This window comes from Terrapene carolina, unplaced genomic scaffold (assembly GCF_002925995.2).
Source record: "Terrapene carolina triunguis isolate 2854851 unplaced genomic scaffold, T_m_triunguis-2.0 Scaffold21, whole genome shotgun sequence".
In the NCBI taxonomy this organism is placed as follows: Eukaryota; Metazoa; Chordata; order Testudines; family Emydidae; genus Terrapene; species Terrapene triunguis.
In genome coordinates this window covers 37994884-38014062 of record NW_020664372.1, presented here as the reverse complement: position 1 = coordinate 38014062, position 19179 = coordinate 37994884, and the positions used below count along the sequence as shown (strand labels likewise).

General features: G+C 40.8%; 1 protein-coding gene across 2 annotated transcripts in view; it reads left to right on the top strand.

Annotated features, from left to right (window-relative positions):
* The first annotated feature begins 226 nt into the window (after positions 1-226).
* Positions 227-19179, top strand: part of ECRG4 (ECRG4 augurin precursor) — a 26518-nt gene continuing 7565 nt past the window's right edge. The window contains exon 1 of one of the 2 annotated variants that reach the window (XM_024215285.3): positions 227-452. The gene's annotated coding sequence lies outside the window, so the exon portion shown is untranslated. Of the gene's footprint in view, positions 453-505; positions 600-19179 lie in introns of those variants that run through there. The other variant, XM_024215286.3, reaches the window with a different exon arrangement.

Genomic DNA, 19179 nt, shown 5'->3' with positions numbered 1-19179 from the left:
GCTTCTAACACCTGCAAGAAATTAAGAAAGATTGAAATACTCCCTAAAATCTGTTGCTCATCATACAGCCTACACAAAAGAACTGAATTCTTTTTACATGAGAACACCGGGATACATCTGCTTGCAATCATCCTTCTGCAGGCAGTCAGGCCTCCTTCTGATTATGCAGAAATGTGATTCTCCACACTTGGTCCACAGAATACTTAGTAGAAGTTTTCAGCAAAGGGGCTGGAATTCATGAGCAATAGAATAAATGTGTCTTTCATATATTACTTCACCAGTCAGGTGGCCTCAGCATTTGGAACCCTTTTCCTCTGCTGCCTGCTCACTTCTTGCACTACTTTCAGAAGTCAAGAAATGCTTAAATAAAGAGAAACTTGTTCCGTGACAGAAAAGGTCATTTCTTCTGGCCAGGCATTTGGGAAGGAGACAGGAAGCATATTATTTTAAAGGTAAACTGATAAAATATGTGTTTGCTGTAGAAATGGGAGGAAAGTCAAAAACCATGTCAGGGTTCTTTAGACAGTACTGGGAGGAAACGTTACTGTAACACCTTAGGATTGTGCTGACAACAACTACAGGTATCATAGGGGAAACAGGTTAGTCTTCAATTATTTGTACATTCATGCAATGTAAATATTTTTCTTTGCTCACAGAAAACTAGTTTGTTGGTGTGTGTCTAAATGTCTAAAACTACTACCGCTGCAGTACAGTGAGTATTCCACTGAAGAATATTAGACATGTGGATGGTAGTAACATTGCTCATTTCTCAATATATTCTTCAATTTTAGATAATCATCAAGAAAAGAACAATAAAATCCTTTATTTATATGGAAGCTGAGTGTTTTCTCCTATTGTAGCATGGACACACTGGGGTTGAAGTAATGCACTTTTGTAGGTGTGTTATGTTACATCCCAAAGGATGTCTTATATACTACTATACACAATGACTGAAAATGTAATTTAAACTGTTTGAAAAGGAACCAGGCTTGTTTTATGTTTAATAAAAGAAAACTTGTCTTGATAGCTAAGCTGTTACTATGATTCATAGAGGTAAGTTGATGGCTCTATCTGGACTATGTTTATTTACCTCAATTGATTGCCAGTTAGCTTGAGGTAGTTAACAGGTTTGGAAAGGCTAGTGTCTGCGCTCCTTAAATGTTTGTTCCTGGATCCTGTATAGACAAAGTTGAAAACTTCAGCCACGCCTATGCTAGGAGTACTCTGCTGATACGGCTATCTCAGTATGTCTGTACTTATGGCTTATACTGACAAAACTGAGTTTTTGCTGGTATAGCTTATTCCAACCACCCACCCCCAAGCAAAATAAATTATACCAACAAAGGTGCAGTTTTGCTGATGTAAGTGAATTTACACTAGCAGCTTGTGTTGGCACAGCTGTATCGGTCGCAAATTGTACTTCTTCAGACTCCGACTTCAGACATATAGTTATGCTGGCAGAAGTCAGTAGTGTAGACCTGGCCTTAAAAAGTTGGACTAATGCATTCTAGTTTGTGTTTGAAATTTAGAGGCATGTAGTCAAATGCAAAGATAAAATAGAAGCCTGGGTTAAATATTCATTTTATCAATTAAATGCTCAATTGCATTCTCACATCTACCTATACAGTATAAAGGGCCTCATTTAAATAGTGTGAACAATTTTGCTGCACTAATACAGTGTCATTAAAGTTTTGACACAGGAAAGAATTGTCCTTATTACACCTCTGTGTAGAACTTGGTCTGTTTTAATTTTTTTAAGCACACACCTACTTGGTATTATGCTTTCCTTTAAAATGTGTTTAAAGAGGTCACATATTTATACAGTATATCAGTGGCAGACTTTCAGAGAGTATTGATCCACTGCATTGGAGAGTACATTAAGGAGCAATATTTTTGGAAATATTGCAAAGAAAGCAATCTTCATCTTCTGCAGTGAGTGGGCTGCCACATATGAATTTACAGCCAGATTTTCAAAGGCGCTCAGCACACTGGATACTGAGCTCTTTGACAATCTGATCATAAGGGTGTCAATGGGAGCTTCTAGGCACCAAACTGTTTGGAAAATCCGAGCTGAAACCCTGGCTTCATGGAAGTCAATGGCAAAATGCGGATTACCTTAAATGGGACCAGAATTTCACCCTGAGCCTCTATTTGGTTACCTTGTTGTGAGGTGAGCTCTTATGAAAATCTGGTTTTTAGTGCTAGGGAAATCCTTACCATGCAGAAACAACTCTGACTCCTCCCTTATGCTCTTTTCTTAAGTTTGGGGTGTGTGGTGAGAAAACATTATTTGCCCTTTGGCATGAGAGAAGGACATTAGCAGATCCATGTAGAAAATGAAGGAGCAATGTGTATTAATGAGATACTGCAGTAGCAGGTCAAGAAGTGGTTCTCCTACAGACACTTCCGAGGTTTCAGAGAACTTTTGACATGAAATGTATTAAGTTTACTAACGGATTTCAGATGTTTATCTTTCTACAGAAAGAGGGAGGTTTAGTTTTCATTTTACATAGTTTTGCCAGCATTAGCAACTGATATTTAAGTAAGTTTTCGACTATTTGAACTTTTAATTTATTTGGCAAAATGGAAGATCTTTGTTCTACACTCAATAACTGGAAATGCACTAATTGACAGGACTGATTTAATGGAGCCTCCTTTAATGTCTGGTATTTTAGCCCCTTCTGACTTCTAGTCTGAAATTCAAATTAAAAGCAAAAGTCAAAACCAGAGAAAGCAGCACCATACACTGTTGGCAGGAAAGCTTTGTATGTGGGTCAGTTATCTTTCAAAAGTCTCTACTCAACTCAACATACAGTTTTATCTGTGTGTTCTTTTCATTCTAACATTTAACAGTTCAGCTATGCTTTTGCATTAGAATTCTCCCCAGCCACTTATCATTCCTGGGCAAAGTAGATTTTTAGCAAACATATTTAAAGACCCATCCAAAAAGATTTAGCTTAGCTTCTTTCTTCCAAAACAAGGGAATGACTAATCTAGCAGCGTGAGGTACAAGGGGAAACATTTCTTCTTGAAAAATACTAAGGTTTCTTGCATAGAGGCTGAATGCTAGGGGCACTTTCACACTGTGCTAGACATGACTTATGACTGACAAAACCTAATGATATATAGAATAATTATCTGAAGGGAACTGCACTTTCATCTGATATTTGTTATTTTTAGTGCACCTATTTCATGACCCCTCTTAAGAGTTCAAGATCCACCTGAACTTACCATCTTGCAAATTCGGTGGCAAAGCAATTTTGGTGTAATTTAGGACCACAGGACTGGAAGGGACCTCCTAGGTCATCAAATCAGTTCCCTGATATTGCAGGCAACCATGTCATATAATCCCATTCATAAATTTTTCAAACTGCATCTTCAAACTAGTTAAGTTTCTTGTCCCCACTGTTCTATTATTTGGCATCCTCAGATTTCCTTGATACCCTTCAGCATAACTTTCAGCCTGGGTGTGACAGCACAATGGCTACACTAGTCTTCTTGACTGATCTCCTAGTGATGATATGCAAAGGACAAGTGTCTACACTGATTATTTTAAGTCTGTCAGCAGTCTTTGAAAGCACTGGCTAAGGAGAGACGCTGACTCTTTGACTGTAAAAGTACAGTCTATAGTGTGTAAGCACAGGAATCTGGATTTTGGCAAGGATGAACCCCTGACAACTAAAAAAGGGACCTCAGATTAAGAACATAAGAATGGCCATACTGGGTCAGACCAAAGGTCCATCTAGCCCAGTATCCTGTCTTCCGACAGTGGCCAATGCCAGGTGCCCCAGAGGGAATGAACAGAACAGGTAATCATCAAGTGATCCATCCCCTGTCGCCCATTCCCAGTTTCTGCCATACAGAGGCTAGGGACACCATCCCTGCCCATCCTGGCTAATAGCCATGGAGTCAGACCTATGCTCCATGAATTTATCTAGTTCTTTTTTGAAGCCTGTTATAGTCTTGGCCTTCACAACATCCTCTGGCAAGGAGTTCCACAAGTTGGCTGTGCATTGTGTGAAAAAATACTTTCTTTTGTTTTAAACCTGCTGCCTATTAATTTCATTTGGTGGCCACTAGTTCTTGTGTTATGAGAAGGAGTAAATAACACTTCCTTATTTACTTTCTCCACACTATCATGATTTTTATAGACCTCTATTATATCCCCCCTTCATCGTCTCTTTTCCAAGCTGAAAAGTCCCAGTCTTATTAATCTCTCCTCATACGTCAGCCTTTCCATACCCCTAATCATTTTTGTTGCCCTTTTCTGAACCTTTTCTAATTCCAATATATCTTTTTTGAGATGGGACAACCACATCTGCATGCAGTATTCAAGTTGTGCGCATACCATGGATTTATATAATGGCAATATGCTGTTTTCTGTCTTACTATCTATCCCTTTCTTAATGATTCTCTCCATGACGCTCATTATTCACAATATCTGAATCCAAGACTTGGTCTCAGTGGGACTGCAGCAACCTAAAATATACTGCATTTTATTCTTTAAAATGTCTGTTTCCACAGTTAGTACTGTAACAGTTGCTGTGAGGCTCTATGCACCTCTCAACATCAATAGGTGAAAGGTGACACTGCAGCAAAGCTGTACTTGGTTTAGGGAAAATGTAAGTTGTTTGTATCTTGTCCTCATCTTCAAGAGCTACACAACTCTACTCCTGACTCACCCACTCTTGTCCTCACATTGCTCCTCGGCCTCTCTGCTCTGGCGTGATGCTAGCCTTACCTGCCAGTTAGTCCTCTGCTCCTGCTTTCTTCTACAGCATCTCTTCTGTATAGAAGACCGTCTATGAAACAATCTGAAAGGCCAGTGTCCTCTTCTCTTTCAGATCCCTCCTCAAGATCCACTTCTGCTGTGACCTCTACAAGAAACTGGCTGATCAGTGATGTCTAGTTTGAAGGGAAGTTGGTTTTAGCTGATAGTTTACTTTTATAAAAATAATTAGAATATTTTTAAGTTATTCAGCACAATCACATTGTGCACATAGTGAGTCTGTGTAAATGCACAACGTTTTTACTGTTGCCCTTCTCCCTTGCCTTCCCTCCTAATGCTTGTCACAGTCACTCCGTACATCTTGTCTTAAATTAGGCTCTGAGCCTGAAAACACATATAGCCAGAGACTGTAAGCTTTTCAGAACAGAGATGGGGTCTTCCTATGTGTATGTACAACACCTAGCAAACAGAGTCTGAATTTGTATTAGGAATTAGGGCCTTTGGACACTATAGATTCATAGATCCATAGATTCTAGGACTGGAAGGGACCTCGAGAGGTCATCGAGTCCAGTCCCCTGCCCGCATGGCAGGACCAAATACTGTCTAGACCATCTATTACAATACAGATAATTAAGTATAATAATAAATGCCGCAATATAATTGTAATTGTTTATGGCTATATTGTTCACAGTCAGAGGTGGGTTAATATGGCAAAAAATATCTGTGAACATTCATTTCAGTAAAAATGCAGACACCCTCCAATGGTGTTTACCATTTCCTCTAGTTACTTTCTGCAAACATGCATATGGACAAAATGTTGTTCATTAGAGTGTGCACAGAAAGAGACAGTGTTGTGAAAACTCAGGCATATCTGCATTCGTGTGAATGTTCATGCCAGAAGTGCTCAGTGGCCATCATGAAAACTCAGTGGGCTGGGAATTATCCAACAGAAACAATACCATGCGACTTAGGTGGTCAATAACACAACACAGATCTGTTCATCCAGCTGCAAAATATGTTTGAATAAACTGTTTACTAATATTTTGGAATTCATTACTCTAAATTACTTAAACTATTCACAGATCATTTGTGAAGGAAAAGAAGAGCAACGTTTGTCTAATACAGTATTTTGTTTACAAAGAATTTGCTCAGCTCTATGAATAATAGAACAGTTTTATATGAGTGTGTTAACCTAAACAGATTTGAGTTTTAGTTCTATCTATCATGGGTTAATTTGTGAACATCTCCTGTTCAACTGAGAGATGAAAGAACCCCACCATGAAAGGAGAAGAGGACTTGAAAAAGAACCTCTCAGTAGCTAATCAAATAACCAAGTAAGTATCCCATCAGCTATTAGTGTGCTTTTTTACTGGTTTAGCCAGCCAGAAGACTGGTCTAGAGTCGGACAGTTATCCTGCAGGTTAATTAATTCCCATCTAGGGCTGGAACAACTTTCAGTGGCTAGTGGAGTCTATTACAAACATTGAGAAAACAGGCTTATGGGTGGCTCTGCAATTATAACCAGAGTAGTTTAATTTTTTGGCTTCTACAGGAAACGAACCTTTCCTTTCACATGAAGTGGTCAGCCTGCTGTCCACACAGCATCAAAGACCCTCCACCGTTTATGAACCTCCAAAGCCCAGATATATTTTCATTTGGATTAGAACTGAAATTATTATGGCAATTTACAGAAATGCAGTAGTTGTGCATTGTTTGATACATTTTTTTGAGAACTGTTGTTAAAATATTGATTTTTCAGAAATTTCTCTCTGCGATTTCTTTACTAAACTATGTCCCCTACAACAAGGGTTCTCAACTTTTTTCTTTCTGAGCCCCCTTCCCCCCCCCCCCACAATATGCTATAAAAACTCCACGGCCCACCTGTGCCACAACAATTGTTGTTCTGCATATAAAAGCCAGAGCTGGCGTTAAGGAATAGCAAGCGGAGTAGCTAGCAGGACAGTTGCCCGAGGCCCCACGCCACAGGGCACCCCGTGAAGCTTAGCTGCTCAGCTTCTGCTTCAGCCCCAGCTGGCAGGACTCAGGGCCCTGGGCTTCAGCCCTGTGTGGCAGGGCTTAGACTGTCTGCCCTAGGCCTCAGCGAGTCTAACACTGGTCCTGGTTGGCAGACCCTCTGAAACCTGCTCACGGCCCCCCAGGGGGCCCGGGCCCCTGGTTAAGAACCACTGCCCTACAACTCAAACACCCTCCTTTGGTAAAATAGCTGTTTGTTTCTTTTCTCTCTCTTCGTTCTCTGTAGGGTTCTTTAAGCTCTTCAGTCAAGTTTACATTAGGCAAAAAATAAATTAAGACTCAGACAAGACTGTTACTATGGAAAAGCTCCATTAGATGGTTGTTATACATTTTGATAATATAATTTGCTGGGTTGTTTTAATAGACATGTCTCTTTTGAAAGGACAAACTGATCTCACACATTTCAGTATAAAATGATTTCAGTGTGAAATCCTGACTCTATTGAAATCAATGGCAAAACTCCCATGTAAACCCCACCAACAGAGCTTAGGGTAGCCCTATGGGAACTGCAATCCCACTCGACCTTGGTGTGCTTCGAAGAGAATGAGTGCTTTGTGCGCCCACAATTTTCCTTTCACGAAAAATAGGTTTCAAGCATTCTATCTTATTGCCGCCAATTTACAAGTGATTCCCAACAGCGAGTTATATTACATGTCACACGCTGTCACAGCCTTGACATGAAAATCTGTGGTAATCAGCAAGAAAAGATTTTTTTTTTAAAGTGATCATCTTTGAGAATGGGTTCCAAACCCTCTTATTACTTGAACAAAAATAAACTTATGTCACTTTGGGGGCCTCTCCTGTTCTATCATGCAATTATTACCACGCTCATGCTATTTTTATAAGTTACAGTAACTCCCCACAGAGCTTATCTTTGTGTTCACTGGCTTCCATATAGCTGAACAATAGTCAGGACACAAATGGAAAACAAAGAGACCAATGCAACCAAAGTATCATTTTCCAAACAATTACCCCAACTCTCAGTAAGACTCAGCTATTGCATATTAGACTTAAAGCTATTGCATCTTTAGTAGTAATGTATTATGTGGCAGTGTCTTTTATGATGGACACTAGGTGACAACACAGACTAGTGGAATGACAGGATTTTTATTTGGGGAGGTTATAGGGGCTATAGGAATTGTTGGAATATAACAAGAACTGAGGACACTGATCTCTAATGGAAGGAGTGGCGCAGATGTGAGATGCAATAAGAAGATCTGATATAGCAGGAAAACTAAATGTTACGCAAATCAAGATCACCAGGCCTGGAAGCTGATGAAATGAACACTCGTTTGCATAATCAAAACAAAAAAGAAAACAAGGAGTTACGGTAACAGACTTTGGATCCTTTCACCTGTTCGTTCAAATTCAGCCCAAGTGGGTAGGAACTATAAATGATTATGATCTGCTGGATGTTTGAATGCTATATAAAATGAGTTGATAAACTCAGTTCAGTTCCCGGGGGTATGTCTACACAGCAAAGAAAAACCCATGGCTGGCCTGTGCCTGCCAACTCAGGCTTGAAGGGCTTGGGCAGTGGGGCTGTGTAGATTTCTGGGCTCGGGTTGGAGCCCAAGCTCTGGGACCCTTCCACCCTGCATGTCCCAAAGCCAGAGAACGCAAGACCATGGAGATTGCCCTATGCTCTCACCCTGTAAAGGTGGCGCCTCTAGGTCACATTGGCAGGATGGGATGAGGAAGCTTATGCTCCCGCTGGCCATCCTGCATCTGTCAGGTGACCAGAGAACTTTCGGCTTCTAGCCTTTCAACCTAGCACTTTGCAGATAAAACACATCTAGACAAATTATTTAATTGAAAAACTACATGGGAGAACAATGATTTTCAGCATGAAGATTCCCTGCCCTTTTCATGGTCTTTCCTTTGGCTGTACAACTGCAGGGTCCTCTTTATGTGTAGTGACTAGTAGCAAGAACTAATAATGGGTAAGAATAAAAAAATGATTATTATAAAGGTTCTTAAAAGAGTTTTACTGCGAGTGTGAAGCATGACTAACATTTAATCTGGCATTTTAAAAAAATAATATTTTGCTGATGCTTTTAGATTATTCAGTAAACAAGAAAAAATGTAATGGGTCAGTTTCTGTACACAGTTCAAGTCTAGCCTGCAAATGCCCAACAGAGAATTCCCTTTCTGGAGGGGACCGGCCTCCTGATACAAGTGTGTCAGAACTGAACCAGCCTACAGAATCAGGGAGTAGAGCTGGCTGGAAAATTGTAGTGGAACCTTTTTTTTCCCCCAACAGAAAATGCCATTTTCATCAGAACGTTTTAGAATACCACGTCAATTTCTACAGCAAATCACACGGGGAAAAACTGAAATGAAAACTTTTCATTTTGGAACATTTTTGTTTAGGAAATTTAGAAATTTTGTTTTGGCATTTTGAAATCTTGTTTCAAATTGTATTTTTTTTAATATTTTATGACATGGCAGTGCATATTATGCACTGCTACTACTGACGTGTCACAAGATGACATTGTATAATCATTGAAATCGTCTCTTTTTGTTTTATTTTTAAAATCATTAAGGGCAGCTTCTACTCACTGAGCTTTTCTAGCGCAGAGTGTCGTGGATGTGTGTGTGGATGTGTGGTAATGAAGCATTTTGACACCGTCACACAATTTTTATGCTCCTAGTGATATTTTGAAATGAAATGTCTGAAATCTGAAACAAAACTTTGAAATCCCCCCTCCCAATTTTCCCCCCAAATCAACATTTTCCAGAAATTTTGGTTTGTGGGAAATTTCAAAAATATTTTGTTTTGATCCCACATCAGAATGAAAAGAAGCTTCAACATGTCAACATTTCCCACAAACCGGAAATTCTGAGTTGTGATCAGTTTCGCCTACTGGTTCTGGTCCCCACCCCGCATCTCCCCAGAGAATCTGGCCAAATGGCAGCAAAGAGCTGACAGCTGAGCCTGTTTGTTTGAGTGACATTTCTGTAGTGTAATATTTTGCAAGTTTTATAGAAATCTGTCATCGTCCCACTGGGATTTAGCTTTGGGAACACGTGGCACTCCATGGTCTTACTCTTTTATGTTTTAAGGGATGTATGCACAAAAATGTACATAAGATTGGGGCCAGAATTAACAAGGCAGGCAAAAATCTTCTTTCACGGTTCTATACTATGCAGCCATACAGTGCTGTACAGCCAGGTTAGTAAACACTACATTGAACTTGCTGGGATCTAAGCATAACCTGGTGCAGTGGGATTTCATGCTGCAAGATTAAAGATGTCATGATCTTTTATGTGGCAGCAGTAAGGAGGAAAAACTACAAAAAGTGCAGTCTTCTGGAAACAAAATATACTGTAAATCAGAAACATAGACTACAGTCTAACATCAAAGCAAAAAAGGCACAGACTTCTAACAGAGAGATTTAGGGAGGGCAGTTATGAGACTAGAATTTATAGATTTAAAACAGGACCAATAAATATGGCACCAAAGCAATTCAAGAGAAGTACAAGGTCAGATGGGAGGGTCAGAAAGACATGTGTTATGTCTTAACAGTCAGAATCTTAGCATTGGAGCTGGAGCTGGGGCTGGTAACATCATGTATTATTTAGGTTGCCCAACCCTGCCTTCTATAAACTCCTGTTTTCAGTTACTTACAATTTTGCCAAACTTTAATTATTTAGGCTGAAATTTTCCATGCTGGGTGTATGCCTCAGGCTGAACTTTATGGGAAATTTCAGCCAAAACAATTCAGCCATTTCTGAGAATTAGTCTTGGGGAAAATATGTTGTTTGGCCCGTGTTAAAAATTCTGGCAACATTTTCTTGGTCAGCTGTAGTGCTCCCATACTCTGGAACAGGGACTGGAAATATGGCTGGTGGGGTGGGCGGTCTTCATGTCAGGGGTGTGCCTTTAGCCATCCCTGTGAAAATTTGCCTAAATTTAGCCAAGCTATAATCCTTTGAAAAATCACAGTTTGCACATATGCAGTAGAAACTTGCTAGAACTTTGTAGGTAAAATCTTCAAAGAATCCATCCACATTGAGCTTCAACCCAGGGCTGAGCAGACTTTCCCTACACTTGCAGCTCTGGGCTGCTGCAGGCTGTGCTGGGTCTGGGCACTTGAATTGAGAGCAGGGTTTCTGTCTGTCCTATGCTCTCAATGCCCGCCCTACTGATCCCCAGGCAGCATGGAGGAGGAAACTGTCTGATACAAATGTAAAAGGGACAAGAGCTGGACAAGAGAGGGTGCAGGAAGTAGGCTGGGACATGGAGCTGGGTTGGGGAGGAGAGGGAGACTGGGACTGGGAGTTGGGATGGGGGACTGGGAACCAGGGAAGCAGGGGTGGGAGGAGAGTGGGAGCCTGTAGGGACAGCAAATGTGTGGGGGTGGGGGTGGGGGAAGGGCAACTGGAGGCTGGTGAGGGGAAGAGAAACACATTGAATGAGGAGCCAGGAAGGGAAAACTGGGACTGAATGGGCAAGGAGAATAGGATTGGAAGCAGAGGCAAGGAGACTGGAAGTCAGGGACGGACTGGGACACTGTGTCCAGTGAGAAGATTAGGACAGGCTGGACAAGGAGGCTGGACAAGGAGGCTGGGACTGAAAAGCTTGAGGGGTGGAGACTGGTACTGGCTAGGTCAGGAGAATGGGACTGGGAGCCAGGGGTGGGACTGAGGAAGAACCAAAGCTGGGACAGGTGGAGGGGACAGGGAAGAAGGGGTCAAGTTTTGAGGGAATGGATAGAAGAGTCTGTGAGCATTCTCCTCCAGAGCCTGGAATGGAACCTAAGATCCCCGTATCTCACCATTCCTCTGCTGTCAGCAAATATCTGTGAAACCCACTGGCAAAATGGCCCATCCCCAGGGCCGGCTCCAGGCACCAGCTGAGCAAGCAGGTGCTTGGGGAGGCCTAGGGGAAGGGGCGGCATGTAGGGCTCTTCGGCAGCAATTTGGCGGAGGGTCCCTGTCCCTCTCGGAGGGAAGGACCTGCCGCCGAATTGCCGCCGAAGAAGAAAGCAGCGCAGTGGAGCTGCCGCGGATCGCGATAGTGTTTTTTTTTTTTTCCCCGCTTGGGGCGGCAAAAACCCTGGAGCCGGCCCTGCCCATCCCCCTCCAGAGGATGATAACCTCCAACTGCTATCATTAGCTCAAGTGGCAGAAGTCTGTGTGCTGGATCTAAAGGGTGTATCAAGCCTGCTAATGACCCATGTAGGGGGGTTAGTATATGCCATGCGACGGTATGACCCCTGCCTCATTTGTTGCAGATATTGGAAGGTGGATAGTGAATGAGGCAGGGGACTGCAGGAAGAGAAGGAGGGTCTCGCGGTTAAAGCAGTTGAATGCTGCCCTGGAGAGCTGGATTCTACCCCTGCCTCTACCACAGAACTCCTATGTAATTGCTGGGCAAGTCAGTCAAGCCAGACTTTTCACAGGTGATCCTAATTTTGTGTTCCTCAGTTTCTTGGTACCTGACCTGAGACATTGGAGTCCAATTTGCCCATCTGCGGAGCACTCCCAACAGCAACTGAAGTCAGTGGGAACTGTGTTGTGAACATATAAAGTGCTATACAATGAAAGGACTCTGAAAAATCAGGTCTAGGCATCTTAAATTAGTCACCCAAAATTAGCACATACTTTTGACCTTAATCACTCTGTGCCTCCATGTCCCATCTGTAAAATGGGACCAGTATCACCCCTCAAACCCCAGGAGTGTTGTACAGATAAAATAATTGTTTGTGAAGCACTCAGATACAATTGTAATGACCCACGTAGAAAAGCCCAGGAGGAAGTTAATCATTACATCTTCAAAGTGAGGTCTGAACTATACATAAGCCACGGAGCCACACACTGAACCAGGAGAAAACAAAACATTAAATAGCTGCTCACTAATGCGCACCATCCATCCTGTACACTGAATGAGGCAGAGGTCCTGGGGGAAGAATAGTATCTGCTCATGTAATTAAAGACTGTATCATAATGCATATACATGGGAGGGTCAAATTAAGGTTGCATAGGCAACCTTAATTCTGGCATTTCCTAACTTTTGAGTGCTAGACTTTGGAGCCTTAATGATGTTCTTTTAATGTGGGGGAGGGATGTGTGGCGTGTGTAAAATAGATATAAAGGGTGGGAAATGTTGAAGTGGGAGACAAAAATAGCTCAGAAAGGAGGACTTAGAAAATTGTGTGGAAGCAGCCTGAATAGAAGAGAGAGCAATGAATGAATAAGTCTTTGGAAACAATCATTCTGCAGTGAAAAGACATATTCAAAAGCTGTTGCATTCTCCCCAACCCCATCTCCTCTCTTGTTAAATCTGGCCCATTAACCTGCTATATTTGCTCGAGGTTTATGTAAAAATACACTGGATATAGTGCAGGAGGAGGAGCAGAGCTCAGAGGTTGAATGTATTTGTCTCCTCTTACGGTGTGTTAGCTAATGAAAGGAAGCAGTTGTGGCCAGATAATGTTGCTGGACTAATATGCTTTCCACTGTGCTTAATATGACGGCAAGACAGTTCCTTTCATAAGTAGGACAACACAGTACCAGGAATTAACAACAAATGTAGGAGGACAAGGAGGCTGGGACTGAAAAGCTTGAATAAGCATCAGTTTGTAGCTGACAAGCTCAGACAAAAAAAGTTTCAAAAAATCATGAGCAGTGGCAAAGCAGAGAAAACCACCCTAATCACTGTAGAATCACTAAGAAAATTGCTTAGAAAGTTGACAGTCCCCAGTGCTGAGTGATGACTATGGACAGAAAAATAATACACTATCATATGGGACATTGCAGAAGAAATGCTGTTGATCCTGCCTGTTGTGAACTGAACTGTGGAATAAGGTCAACAAACCTCACGGTTAGTGATAAGCGACAAGGCTGCGATGCACAGTTTATACAGAAACAGACTTTCCCCAAGGCTGAGGTGTTTGGACCTGAGATTTGTTTTGGTCCCATTTCTATAAGGCAAATATCTGTAGCAGCAGAGAAGCAAATAGTATAAAAGTCAAGATGTTTTGGAAGTAATTGACTGATCACTGAAATGTTCTTGCTGCTTCTGTTTGGAAGAAAAACATGACTCCTGCAGTTTTCTTGGAACTAGCTGCAGAAAGCAATTTGGAATGCCAAGGGCATTTAACCTAAGACTAGCTCCAGGGGCAATATAGTTGGGATATTATGTAAAAATCCTTATTAGCAGAAAATAATGCTTGCATAGTATTGGGGCACTTGGCTGTGCTGCCAAGTTCCTGATCAAATGAGGTCATTAAAAATCCCCTGGTGTTTTTTTACAAGAAGAAAAGTGTTATCCCCTGGAATTCTGGCCAAATTCCAGTTTGTCTACTAAATAATTGTTGCCAAATACTATGATTTTTATCTTAAATCACATGATATTTGGTGCTTTTCTTAAACCCCCAGCTTCTGGAGTCATGTGATTGTATGAGACTCTCAGCTTACATTTTTTTTTTAAAAAGATAAGTTTCTAGCCCTCATAGTTGTGGAGAAAAGCATGAAATCATGAGTTCTAAAGGCTCCAAACCCAGAAGGCAAATAAAACAATCCAATTTTTTTTAAAAAAATCTCATTATTATGCCAAATATTATGATTTTTCAGGTTCTGACTTATGATTTTTGAGTGCTTTGGGGTTGGCGATACTGAAATTATCTCTGCAATTTTAGCTGAATATAACATATATAATTCTCTGTTTAATAGCTGTAGTGTTCCACCCCAAAGGCAGCTGCATTCCGGTGGCATTCAGCATTCTTTTTGTACCTATTATATATAAAATTACAAACAGACTGCTGAAAGTATATATATATATATACACAAACACATCCCAACTGTGCATTTAGAGGAAGGGCCAGCTCTGCAAAGGTATTTAGGTGCCTAAAGATATAGAGACACCTAGTGGGATTTTCAAAAATGCCTCTGCTCCTAACTCTCTTTGGGCACCTAGGTACTTTGGAAGATCCCATTAGGTGCTGCTTTGTATCTTTAGGTGCCTAAATACCTTCCCAAGGCTGTTTGGGACAGATATTTAGATATTTAGTCCCATTCACCTAAACAGGCATGTCCATTAATGTCATAACATAGGTAATAATTTTAGGTGGTAGGTGAAGTGTTTCTCATGTATGTTATGCAACTAAAATAACATTGCCCCTTTGGCCCAAGGAGATAGCAAATATTTGGTGCCTTACAGCATGGTTTCCGCTAGGATGAGAAATTGATGATCCAAGTCAGGTATCTTCTTGGTGTAATCTTGTTTATTTACAAAGCAGCAGCAGACAGTTTCCTTGCTCGGGAATCCCCACGCGCTGTCTCTGCCCCTCACAGGCTCATGGTTCACAGCTGCTTCTCGGGGCTTTCTAGTGGATTTTTCTTGGCTTTAATCCACAGGCTGCAGCACACGCAGCCCTTGTGTTTGCAATCAGGGAAACCCCTCAGCCCAAGTGTTCCAGCTCTGATCTGCCATTTGCCTTGGAAAGTCCCTCCAAGCTGTCTCTACTGCAGAAAGGGGCTGAACTGCACTTTCCATTGTGGCTGAAAGAGAGCGTGCAGATCAGTTGACTTGAACAAGGTCTGCAATTGTCTTTGGATCAGAGACTCACCTCATGGCAGCCATCAGCATCTTTCAGCATAACAGTTTAGAGTTACTGTTCTGTTAGCTTGTCTGTAGGAGATATCAGTGATAAAATCCATTAACCAACTAGTTATTGGCCAAACCAGAAATCCAAGAGACTCTCTCTCAGCAACTCCTTGTATCTGTGAGCTACAATAGAAACCTGGCTTCTCACTGGCTGTCTCAGTATTCCTCCAGTACCAATCACCATAGTACTATATGTAGGCACATGAAAGCCACTACCTTTAGGGCTAAGACATACACCAACCTCATCTCTGCCAGTGGCCATTGCTGTTGCTGCTAACAAAGAGAATGCTGGGAAACATTGCAGTATCAAATAGTACTCACAGTGCCTGCTTTCAAATGTTGTGTGCACTAGAAAAGAGAACACTGGGGGATCTCTTTGCCATGGAGATGTCAGTAAAGAGGGGCACTCGTTTGAATATTTACACAAATGCTAGCGCATTGTCGAGTCCTGATGATGCAGTGTGCACCAGCTCAGCTGAAAAATTACCTCCTGCTGCAATTGACACACGACAGGGAGGGTGACAATATGTCAGACCCTTAAAAAAAACAGATTGGAGTGGAAAGAAGAGAGTAAACGATTGCTAAGAGAAGGGTATTGCTCATCTCCTTTCACCATCGTTTTTGAAAGAGCAGGCGGCAATATATTTTCAATTACTTTTTTAGATTTATATTAAAAATGTCTGTCACCTGAAAAAGTGGCAGAATATTGTGCTCAGTCTAACCTTGAGCATTCTATCCTTGAAGAGCAATGATTTTGCACAATAACCTTGAACTTGAGTCAGTATATTCTCTGAGTTAAACAAGATAGCATTTGATCCAGACAGCTTCTTGAACTACAGTAATATATTTAATACACAGGTGAACCTTTTGTATTTGTATTCCCCTGGATTTCCAGGGAATTACGGCATAGCAACACCAAACATCATACCAAGCTCTTTGTGTGCCTGTCTCCCTGCTGCTTGTTTACAAATTATTTATTGAACCAAATAATGCCCTGACTTCCCTTTAGCAATATCTGTTAATATTTGAGTTACTTCCATTCTTACATCATTTGTCTTCATAACTTCATGTACTTTCTGCATATCTATATGCATCATTTGTCTGTATAGTCTTAGCCATACTCTGCAACTATTCATTTGAATTAAAATTGAATGGGTTTAAGAAAAGACATGTGGACATTAAATTAATGAATGAACCCATTGATTCTAAGTATCGGTATTTGCTGACACACACTGCGATATGCATTATGAGTGCTGGCACTTGTGATGCTGGGATGTGCATATAAACCCTCAAAACACAGTGAAACATGGAGACCAACGAAATTCATTTGTTTAAGGAAAGTTTCTAATATGGGATAGCAGAGTTGCACTCCCTGTCCCTAGAAACCATTTTGGGACTTAAGACAGGGCTTTGCATAATACAAGTGCTTGTACAGGCTTCATTGTTCAAGAGCTAGAATAACAATGCAAACTTAAAATATAAAAAAGAACATTTAAAACGGAGATCGAAACACCATATTGAAGTACTACAGTGTTTGGTCTACATCTTGTACAGGATACTGTGGTACACACGACATTTCAGGGTGTGGGGGGGGGGAATAGACAGGCAACATTATTATCTATTAGTAAGGCTACGATTTTGGCACAGGTATTTTTATTAAAAGTCATGGACAGGACACAGGCAACAAACAGCACATCATAGATTTACTGAAGCCAGAGCCAGAGCCGGAGCCCCTGAAGCTGTGCTGCTGGAGCACTTCAGTGTAGACGCTGAAGTCCGAGCTCCACCGCCCAGGACTGACTTATTGGAATTTTCAAGAAGTCACGGAGGTCTTATAAAATCACGGACTCTGTGACCTCCATGACAGATTCATAGCCTGAGCTATTAGTTGCCGTCCAACACTCCACTATAAGCAATGGGCCTCATCCAAACACCACTGAAGTCAATCGAAAGACTTTCCATGGGAAAATCTGTGCATTGACTTCAATGGACTTTAGATCAGACCCAATAGCATCCTCAAGCTTTCACCAGCTATAGATGATATGTCACCCAGGACCTGCACGGAGGGCGGATTTAGATAAACACAGGCCCTGATCCAAAATCCACTGACTTCCCTGAGCTTTGGGTCAGGTCCATAATTGGAGAAATTAATCCCTGGTAATCAATGGAGTTACCCCAGGAATTAATTTGGTCCATTGACTAATATAATTTTTTTCTTCAGTAATCAAGTGGCGTCAAGTCAATTACTTAGGCTCCAGAGGGCATTCCATGCCAAACTGTAACAATGTTATGGTATGGCAACTTTTGTCTTTTCCACAAGTTCCCTTTAAAATAATAAAGGTCTAAGAGCCATAGATCAGCTGGTGTAAACCCGTTTGGTTCCATCTGATTTTACACCAAAGGAGGATCTGGCTTTACATGTAGAAAAATGACAGAAACATCATACGAGGGTCTATTTTTTAATTATTATATCTCATATAACAAGATTTCTAATTCTGTATGAATTGCTGATACACAATAGTGAGGTATATTTGTGGAAATATTTGTGAAAGTAAAAAAAAAACATGCTACAATGTGTCCAGAAAATATACAATACTGAAAGCACAATTGTATATCCGGTGTTGACTGGTTGTAAATGGAAAAGATGATACAAAAATCACAAAGGAGCAAACTAACACATAACAGCTGTTAAGTACAGTACAGAAGAGAGACTGTTGCATACAGAAAGAATTCCCTTATTGAATAATTAAGTAGGTTTTGATCAAAGCCTTGAAAACTTGACAAGGAAATGCATATTAAATGCTGTTATACTGAGAATAACTCTGGTTATGAACTCACTTTAAAAAAGGGTAGTGCACAGCATACTGATTAACCAAATATTTCTTTTGATAGTAACATAGCTAAATTCATTTTTGTTTGATTTCAGATATGATCCAAATATAAATTGAATGTATCCTTTGTTTATAAGAATATTTCTTCACCTTGTTTTAGATTCTGTATATTATACATTGGAATTTCCTACTCAGACTTGAGTATTTTCTTCCAGACATTTTTATCTAGTCATTTCTCCATAAAGTTAGTGTTCTGGCATTATTGTGCAGACTGACATGCCTGTTTTACATTATAATGATTGCAAAGAAATATCTGGTGTGATTTGGATCAGCAGGTAGTAGTAGTACACATTTCAAATTGCTTACAACCCTCTGCTTTTGGAATTAAGATTTCAAATTTAAAATGCATTATTCCTTACATAATACTAAAGGAGTGCATGACACTTTGCATATATATATATAGGGTGACAAAGTCCCTATTCTGAGAAGTTTGTAATCTAAGGCAATAGTTTTCAATGGGATTCCTCACTGAGTAACTTTATTCACACAGATAATTGTTAAAGGCTCAAATCCGATATCTTTTAGCCTTTTTGACGTGTCCTAACACCTGGAATGCATCCTTTTTATAAGCCTGGTTACTTAAACAAATCTACCACTGCTAGGTGGGAGGCTGTGTTGAATTAATTTGCACTTAAATAGAAATGTCTATAGCCAGTCTCAAAGCTCTATAGAAACAATTAAATCACAATGTTTAGATTCCACAGAAAGAGAACCCAGCGATATAATTAGATTTCAGGATTGTCACTGTTCTGTGCGTGCCACTCTGAAGCCTGGAATGTCTGTTGAGTCACATGAAGTGATGGAAACAGCTACAAGCGTGGCTGAGAGCTCTTTTTGTTCTGAATGTCACCAGGTTGACTCATCACTGGGTTTCGCTGGGTTTTATGAGCCAATTTTAAAGTGCGTAAATC